The sequence below is a fragment of the Strigops habroptila genome, chromosome 3, assembly GCF_004027225.2.
Source record: "Strigops habroptila isolate Jane chromosome 3, bStrHab1.2.pri, whole genome shotgun sequence".
NCBI classification, from domain to species: domain Eukaryota; kingdom Metazoa; phylum Chordata; class Aves; order Psittaciformes; family Psittacidae; genus Strigops; species Strigops habroptila.
Genome location: NC_044279.2, coordinates 3970303 through 3978857, shown reverse-complemented (window position 1 = coordinate 3978857; position 8555 = coordinate 3970303).

Below are 8555 nucleotides of genomic sequence, written 5' to 3'. Positions count from 1 at the left end.
CAGACCTGGTGGCATGGCCTGTTGGGCTTCCTTCTAGCAACTGGAACCACTTAGAGCTGCTGGTTTCTTCCCTGCCCCTGGAGAACATGGCAGGATAGGCCAGGGCTGGATCTCTGCCCAGGCAAATGGAGCAGGCAACCATTTCCATGGGGAAAAATCATCCAGAAATGGAATTTCTCAGGATATTTGAATCCTGATTGGTTTGTATTGACCTTTCCCAGCCGTGTCTTGTTAGAAGCTGTCTCTAAAATAAAAGCATAATAATAACATTTTAGACAAATCATATTTTAGAGCAGTTGCCCAGTTACAACTGACCCGGCAGAGAGTCCTTTTACTGTTCTCCCAGGTTTAAACCCCTATTTTATGGCTGAGATGCTGTGACTGCAGCCCTCAGCCTCATCCCTAACCCCAGAAAACCCCTCTTTGCCCAGGATGGAGATTTAACTTGCCTGGCACTGAATCAATAGGGGTGCACAACCAGGCTTTGTATCAAGGGGTACAGGAGAGGACCCACATGGCTCAGCACTTCTATATGTACCTAAGGGGAGGCATCTATATCTATACAGAGAGGAATGGATCTTCTTGTCAGTGATTGCCCAGCCAGGAAATCAGTATTGAACTGACCTCCCTTTCCAGTTAGTGGTGAGATAATGGGTGGTAGCAGTCTGTGAGACTGGGATGCTTTGCTTGGGCTGGAGCCAGTGAGTCCTTTCAGCCTGAGCATCACTCACGGGATCTCCTTCACTACAAGCAAACCATAATGCAAACAGCTCATTTCAAATATTTATAACCTTCTGAATGGCTTGCATGGCACAAGCCCAAGAAGGGCAAGGATGCTGGTAACTGCTGGTGCTGGGATGTCGTGGGACACGCTCACACCATCGATCCAGCTTGCATAATCCTGGCTTGTCCTTTATAAGATGTTTGAGTGCTCAGGCAGGCTCTGAGTCTCACCCCTGGGTCACACGTTGCAGGAAGGTGCTGCTCCCCCAGCCAGCATCATGCCCTTAACCCACTGCTCGGCTCTTTTCTTGCTGAGATGATGCGGTTACAACTAAGCCAGTCTCTCAAGGCTGCACTTCAGTGACCATCAGCAAGTTGTTTATAGCCCTGAGGCTTCTGTTTTGAGCTCATGGCCACCTTTCCAAGGCCTTTGCTAACCCTCCCACAGCCCGAGACACCCGGTACCCAGCTCTACGTGTTGATCACCAGGCTGATGCTTCAGTCTTGCAAATGTAGAAGGGAAAGTTGGTTTGGAGCCTCTTGTTTGCAGTGGCAATGCTGTTTCTGCTGGGAGAGCAGGCAGCGCAACCAGGTCATCAGGGCTTAAGATGTAGCAAGGACTGGGAATGATAAGCTTTTGGAAGCTATAGCCAACCTCTATGACCTAGACAGATTACTTTTCACTAACCTCTGGTATTAGAGCTGGAGTCTTCGTATCACAGAGATTAAGTGCTGTATGAAGGTGTCAAGATGAAATTGGATTAGAGACATGGAGGTTAAAGACTTAGAACTAGGTGCTCTTGGTCCCTTGCAGAGCTCTGGATCCTGCTCTCCTGTTTTGCTCGGGTATCAGGGTTTTGGAGAGAAAGAAGTAACCGAACAGCATTCCCTGGGAATGATCTGCACACAGTGAATACTGCAGCAGCACCACCCGCTGTCATGTACCTCAGGGGCTTTTCTACAGCAGGTTTCTAACTGTGATGTTGCTCTTTCCATCCAGAAACCTCAGTCTCCATCGATTTCCATCCTTGAACTTTTGAATACACCCACTTGGCACTGAGGGGGAAATATCACATTTGGAGAAACATCTCCATCCTCCTTCTGATGCATCCAGAATGACAATCAATCAATGCTATTTCACACTGGCAAATCCTTGCCATGTAGTTAAACCCTTTTCTTTTAAATCAGAAAAAAACCCAACAATGTATGTATTGATTTTATGATGCCATAAATTCATTCTTATGGTGTCCCTCCTCTGGACTTGCTTGAAGTGGGAAGATGCTTAAAAACTGCTTTGGAAAAAACCCACATTCTTCCTACAGAAGGAATAAGAATCAGGAGAGAAGCAAGGAAAGGGTTATTCATTCTCCTGGAAAAGATCCTGTTTTCCATATAGCTGGGGTTGTCTTGGCCTTTAAGCATGTGCTGCTGGAAGCATCCTTGCAAAATCTCTGGTGCTTGCTTTAGGCATCCCCAACATCAGCTGGGTTATCTTGTAAAGCAAATGCAGTGCTGGAGAGATGGGCAGGCAGGCACCAGCCTTCAGGCCTGCCACAGCAAGGCAGTGAGGTGTCCCGCACAGGAGATATGGTCCGGTGGGAGCAGAGCTCCGGTCCTCTGTCCCCTACTGCCCACATCTATGGGGCTGAAAGCTTAAGGTCTGTTAATGCTGCTTGGACATAAGACATGAGGCTGAGCTCTTAAATTTCTGTACTAGCAAGAATGAAACGCAGCTTGAATCCCTGTGCTTTGGGATTTCCCTATTTCCTGATGCTAAGAAGAAAAGGAAAAGAAAGGAAATTCCATAAAGCCACAATCATGAGCTCAGCAGGGATCAGAAAACACAGAGATGAGAGGAAAACTGTGCAGAAGTAACACACCATCCCTTCTCCAACTAACGGCAATGCTTTCTTTGGCTCTCACTTCTCTTCCATTGCAGCTTTTCCACCTCGATGTCTACTTCCCCCCCATACAAATAGGACTTTGCTCACTGCTATGGAAAGCTGTGGCTTTGCTCCTGTGCACAGAAAGCCACGAGCAACTCTCAGTCCCACCACATACAGAGAGATCACTCCTGGAGCACAGCTCACTGCAGAGTCACCTTTGTATTTCTTATCAACCACTGCATAGCTCTGGGTAAGCTATCGAGCACATATGGACTTTGGCATCCATTTCTCTTATAAAAGTGGAAGACTTTAGCATTGCCCACCTTTGTTTTCCAGCAGTTAAGTCCTGCACTTTCCTGCATTTTCTCCTCTTTGCCACTAACTTATTGAGTTGATACAATAGGTTTTTTTCACAGCAAATAGGAGGTAAAATCACAGCACATCCAACCCTCTGACCTGCAGGAAGAGAAGGGTGACCTTACCAACCTAAGTGCTCATTTAAAGTAAGTCTCAGAGTTCAGAGATACTTTGTTGAGGAGGAGAAAGGAGCAGCTCCTCATTTGGACACAAGACATGAATATCTATAATAACATCTAGAGCTGCCCAGGGGTTAAGGCCCATAGGCTGTGGAGCTGGCTGACGTTAGGAGCAATTCCTATAATTGCCAGGTTTTGCATCCTTGGAAGATCCCATCATCCTCTATGAGGTATGGAATGTCACCACAGTCCTTTGAGGAAAAGGTTCATTTTCCAGCTCACTCTGCAGTGTGTGATAAGAGCCTTCCCACAAGGTCTGTTCCTCTCACACACAGACCAGTTATTAACACCTCAAAATACCCACAATCATTTCTCACGCACTACTCTGAGCACCAGCACCCCTACACCTCCTTAGCTCAAACTCAAGGACACTGCAGTGAGCAGACATTCAGAGAAAGAAAAAGCAAGTGTTTTCATCCACTAAAGTACATTGCAGGTGAAAACCACCTGCCTGAAATGCAGTTTTGGACCAAAGGAGGACAGAGATGATGTTCACATACTAAACACACAATCAAGTATCATGGGGCCTTCCAGGAGCTGCCTGACCTTCTCCAGCTGGACTTTATGAAGTCTCTTCTACAGCCATAACTAGAAGTCAGTGGTTGTGTGTGAGCAATGTTCTGTAGGAATTGCTTTGTTCATCCATGGTCACACAGCACCAGGGTTGCCCATGCTTTGTCCCACTATATGAATAAGCACAGAACATTCATGTTTGAAGATAACTCTCCCCACGACATCTGGATCTGGTGTACAGGGTTCAGGAGAAACCAGTGCTGGAGTCTTGAAGAGCAGAAGCCTCTATTCACAAAGCAGATAGAAGGATCAGCCTGTGTTTCTGCTGCCTTGTAGTCTCCGTCATACTCTGGAGGAACAAGCTGCCCATCAGTGCCTCCCTGCCAATGGGTTTAGCACTAACCTCAAAGTCTTCACAGTTCTGAAAGTCCCCGGGGGGATTTCAAAGGAGAGCACAGGCCCTGAGGACATTGGGAAATAATGACGTTCCTCATAAACTAAACTGATCAGATGATGAAGGCTTTGGGATGCTCTTTAACTGCTACGCAGCTAGAGTAATATCTTTAGCATCACAGGGCAAGAGGGAAGTTCTGTATTACCAAGGCCACGTTCTACTCACAAACCCATCTGTGCAAACCCCACTTTTCACAGCACAGCAGAAAGCCACATCTCCTGGCTGACAGATCCAGAATTCCACAGAAGCTCCATTCTTCCTTCTGGCACAGAGTGAAGCTTAAACTCAGGCACTGATTGCCAAAGAGCAGTAGCTGGAGCCTGGCCAGTGGGCGGTTCTAGGAGCAGTGGTGTGACAACGCACCAGACGCCTGTCTCTTGAAGGGTCTCCTTCCTTATAGAGATGCTAATGGAGGTTTGGAAATCCAGACAGCACCTGAAAAACCACGAGGGTTTTCAAAGCAGCAAATAAAGCCTCCAGCTGCAGACAGGCTGCATCCTTTCATTGCTCAGCTGACAGCACATTAGCAGACAGAGCTCTGCTAACACAATCAATCCCTCTTCCTCTCTTCAGGACAACTGCCTCAGCACCTAAAGGCATGGATTCTCTGAAGGAGTCAACCATTACCTCACAGTACTGCAGCCACTGGTACAGAAAGTACTTGTAAGCAATATACTAAGTTCTCTTTGATTACAAGCTCTTTATTGGGAAATGGAACAGGGTTGCAGTTGCACCCAGTCAGGAACACATCATCAGTGCTAGATGCATCTATAAGCTGTCCTCAGCTGGATGAATACTCTTGGTCTTTTCCAGTCTTTAGAGAGCTTTGGTTTATTTCTATGATTCTGGAGCAGCTCATCCTGGAACCTGTTTTTATGAAGGACAAGAGTATCACCAGTAGTAGTCAGCATGGATTCACCAAGGGGAAGTCATGCTTGATCAACTTGATAACCTTCCACAATGGAATGACTGGCATGGTAGACAATGACAGAGCAGCAGATAATGTCTACCTGGACTTCACAAAGCTTTCAATCATTGTCTCCTGCAAGATCCTTCTCATAAAGAAGCTGTTGAAGTATGGGCTGGATGAGCAGACACCAAGGTAGACTGAAAACCAGCTGGTCCCAGAGGGTGATGGTTAGCAGCACAAAGTCTAGTTGAAGGCCAGTAACTAGTGGTGTACCTCAGGGGTCTATACTGGGTCCAGTCCTGTTTAACACCTTCATTAATGACGTGGATGATGGGGCAGTGTAATCCTCAGCTGGTTTGCACATGACACCAACATGGGAGGAGTGACTGATATTCCAGAGGGACCTTGACAGCCTGGAGAAATGGGCTAGCAGGAACGTGGTAAAGCTCAAGGAGAAGTGCCAAATCCTGCACCTGGAGAAGAATAACCCCAGGAATGGGATTTGATTTAATTTAACATGAGATGAATCCGTGTCTTGCTCAGGGCCTCTTGCACCAAGTGCTGTAAGGACAGAAAGTACTCCCTCATTAGACTTTTGCTTGAGAAGCAAGACAGATTTAAGAGGTTTAAGAACCTCTCTGAAGGTTCTTTGAAGGTTTGAACCCTTCCACATTTTTCCTTCTTTATGAAAACTGCATAGGTTTACAATGCACATTTCTTCCTGCGAAGGGTAAAATACCCCAACACATTCAGACAAACCTACCACAGGAGCCTGTTTTCAGATAAGCACCTCAAAAGCCAAGTGCTTACAGACTGCAGCACACAAATTACATCTCCTTCCTCTCAGCTGAATCTGCTTCAGAATCAAAAATTCAAGGCCAAGAGCACATTGTCTATGGTTAAAAATAAAAGCAACTCCTTGAGGAATGTGGGTTTTGGTTGCATAGTTTCAAGTATGGGGCAATAGGGTGTAATCCCAACTCTCCAATCAACCTTCTGCATGACCTTGGGCAAGATAGATACTTTCTTGTACCTGCCTCCCTCCCTCTTTCGCTACTCAGACAGCAAGGTTTTTGGAGCAACAGCTCTCACTTTTCATTCAACATTGGCTAAGCAAGCTTAGATTTTAACAGTAGTGATGTTAACTTGCCCAGAGAAGCTGTGGCTGCCCCATCCCCGGCAGTGTTCAAGGCCAGGTTGGACACAGGGGCTTGGAGCAACCTGCTCTAGTGGAAGGTGTCCCTGCCCGTGGCAGGGGGTTGGAACTGGAGGAGCTTTAAGGTCCCTTCCAACCCAAACCAGTCTGGGATTCTATGATTAAAAACGTCCCCTGCGAGCTCCATCTCATCAGATTTCTTTAGTCTGACATTGAGCAGGCAAGTGAGAAACTGACATCTGAAATTCAACACAGGTTATGTGCAGAACAGCATATGTACAAAAATACACTTATAACCTATGTATGTAACGATGGGCTCCGAAATAGCTGCTACCATTCAGGAATGGAACCCTGGGATTGTAACAGTAACAAAAGCAAAGTCAATATTTCCCTACTGTTAAAATAGCAGCCAGTGTTATGAATTAGGAAGAAAACAAGGCAGCAAATGGTTATGCCACTACGCAAATCCCAGTTCCAAGAGACCAGGGTTAGTAACGCACTAGGGACACCTCATTCAGCTCAGGCTGACACGTCCTACACATCCCTCTCAGCTTGCTGTTAGCTTCAGGACACTTTCAAATCTCTCCTAAGTACGCATCTAATCTAGATTCCCAGAAGTAATGAACAGCTCATACTTAGCTCAACAGTAGACTCAGGTATTCAGAGAACCAGAGTATTTATGTGGGTCCTTAAAACACGGAATTAAAGCTTAACGTTAGGAAATCAGGCTTGAAAAATACCAAGAGCTTTGTCTGAAGCAGTATAACCAATCCTGTACTGCCAATAAGGCAAATTTATCTTAAGAGGCCACCATCCTCTTCATTTCCTTCACTTTTTAAGGCAGCACACAAAAAGAGAAACTAAAATATTATTGCTTCAGGCCACAGTTACAAGTACAAACCTTACAGAAAAAGGTGGCTGCACAGTATCAAGTATGAAAAGACAAAGAAACAAGTAAAACTTTGTAGCTGCAATGAAGAACTCCAAATTAAGAGCTGCTGAGCCTTTTGAGAGGGCGCCAATGAATCATGGAAGGGGGAAAGAAAAGGATGTGTAAGCAGGAAGAGCTGGAGGTGTTAATTTGAGAATCTACTAGAAATAGATATAAGTCAGTGACAAGATTCCAGAGGAGGGAGGAAGTAGAGAAGTAAATTCAGAACTCGCTTTTCAAGGCATGCAAGATACAGCCATACCCAAGAAAGTCTGAGCCAACACATCAACACAGGCCAAGTGGAAGAATGTGCATCTGCAGAACCATACTTCCCAACTACATTATCCATGACATAAAAGGTCTGACTAAAGACCTCAGCCAGTATGTCTGATCCTTTCCAGGTTTCCACATCCCTTATGTGTTGGCATGTCCTGTGGAAAAACCTAAGGATAACTGTTCACAAACCTCCAACTGCCATGTACAGCACCCACAAAGAGATGAAAAGTACAGCAGTGTATGTCTACTAACACTTCCGCTGTCCTAGTGAGCCCATGGTACAGAGAAATACTTTATTTATAGCATGAATCTCCTACACAAAACACTAAATGAACCAGTCTTCTCTCCTACATTCCCAGGGGTAAACTTTACCTGTAAGTCTTCAACCACAGTATGGGGTTTTAGAACTAAATGGTTTAAAACTTGCAGGTAGAGCAATTCTCAGCAAATGGAAGAGCTCCATCTCATCAAACTGGAAGCTCAGAGGCTGGATTACAGAGAAAACTGCAGGAACAGCTGGTTAGGAGACAAAAAAGTAGCCTGTATACATCAGGAAATGCTTATAGTTAGTCATTCAGAACAGAGGTATTCACTGAAATAAGAGCCATAAATAAATCATGTTGCTTAAAGCTGAGTTATATTTCAAGCTAAGTTCAGATCACACTAAATCTGTTATCAGTGCTTAATTTTCTACAGCATGCCACCCAAGTTATTTGACTCTTACAAGTACATCTATGCTAATTTATACTAGGTAATTTCTTTGTTTTACTACATAGAAGAAGTTCTTTACTGTGAGGGTGCTGAGGCACTGGAACAGGTTGCTCAAAGAGGTGGTAAATGCTCCATCCCTGGCAGTGTTCAAGGCCAGGCTGACAGAGCCTTGGGCGACATAGTCTAGTGTGAGGTGTCCTTGCCCACGGCAGGGGGTTGGAACTGGATGATCTTAACGTCCTTTCCAACCCAAACCATTCTCTGATTTTATGATAGTAGCAAAGGCTTTAAAATGTTGCTCAAAGTCGAACAGAAAACTAACAACAGAGCTAATAACAGAACTGAGATTCTGTTATTGCCAAGTCCTGTGGTTTTAGTATTAGTCAGGCTGGTTCTTCCCCTCTGCTGCAGTGAGGTTGTCTAACGGTGGATCACAGCGATTGCCAACAGCAGCAGCGA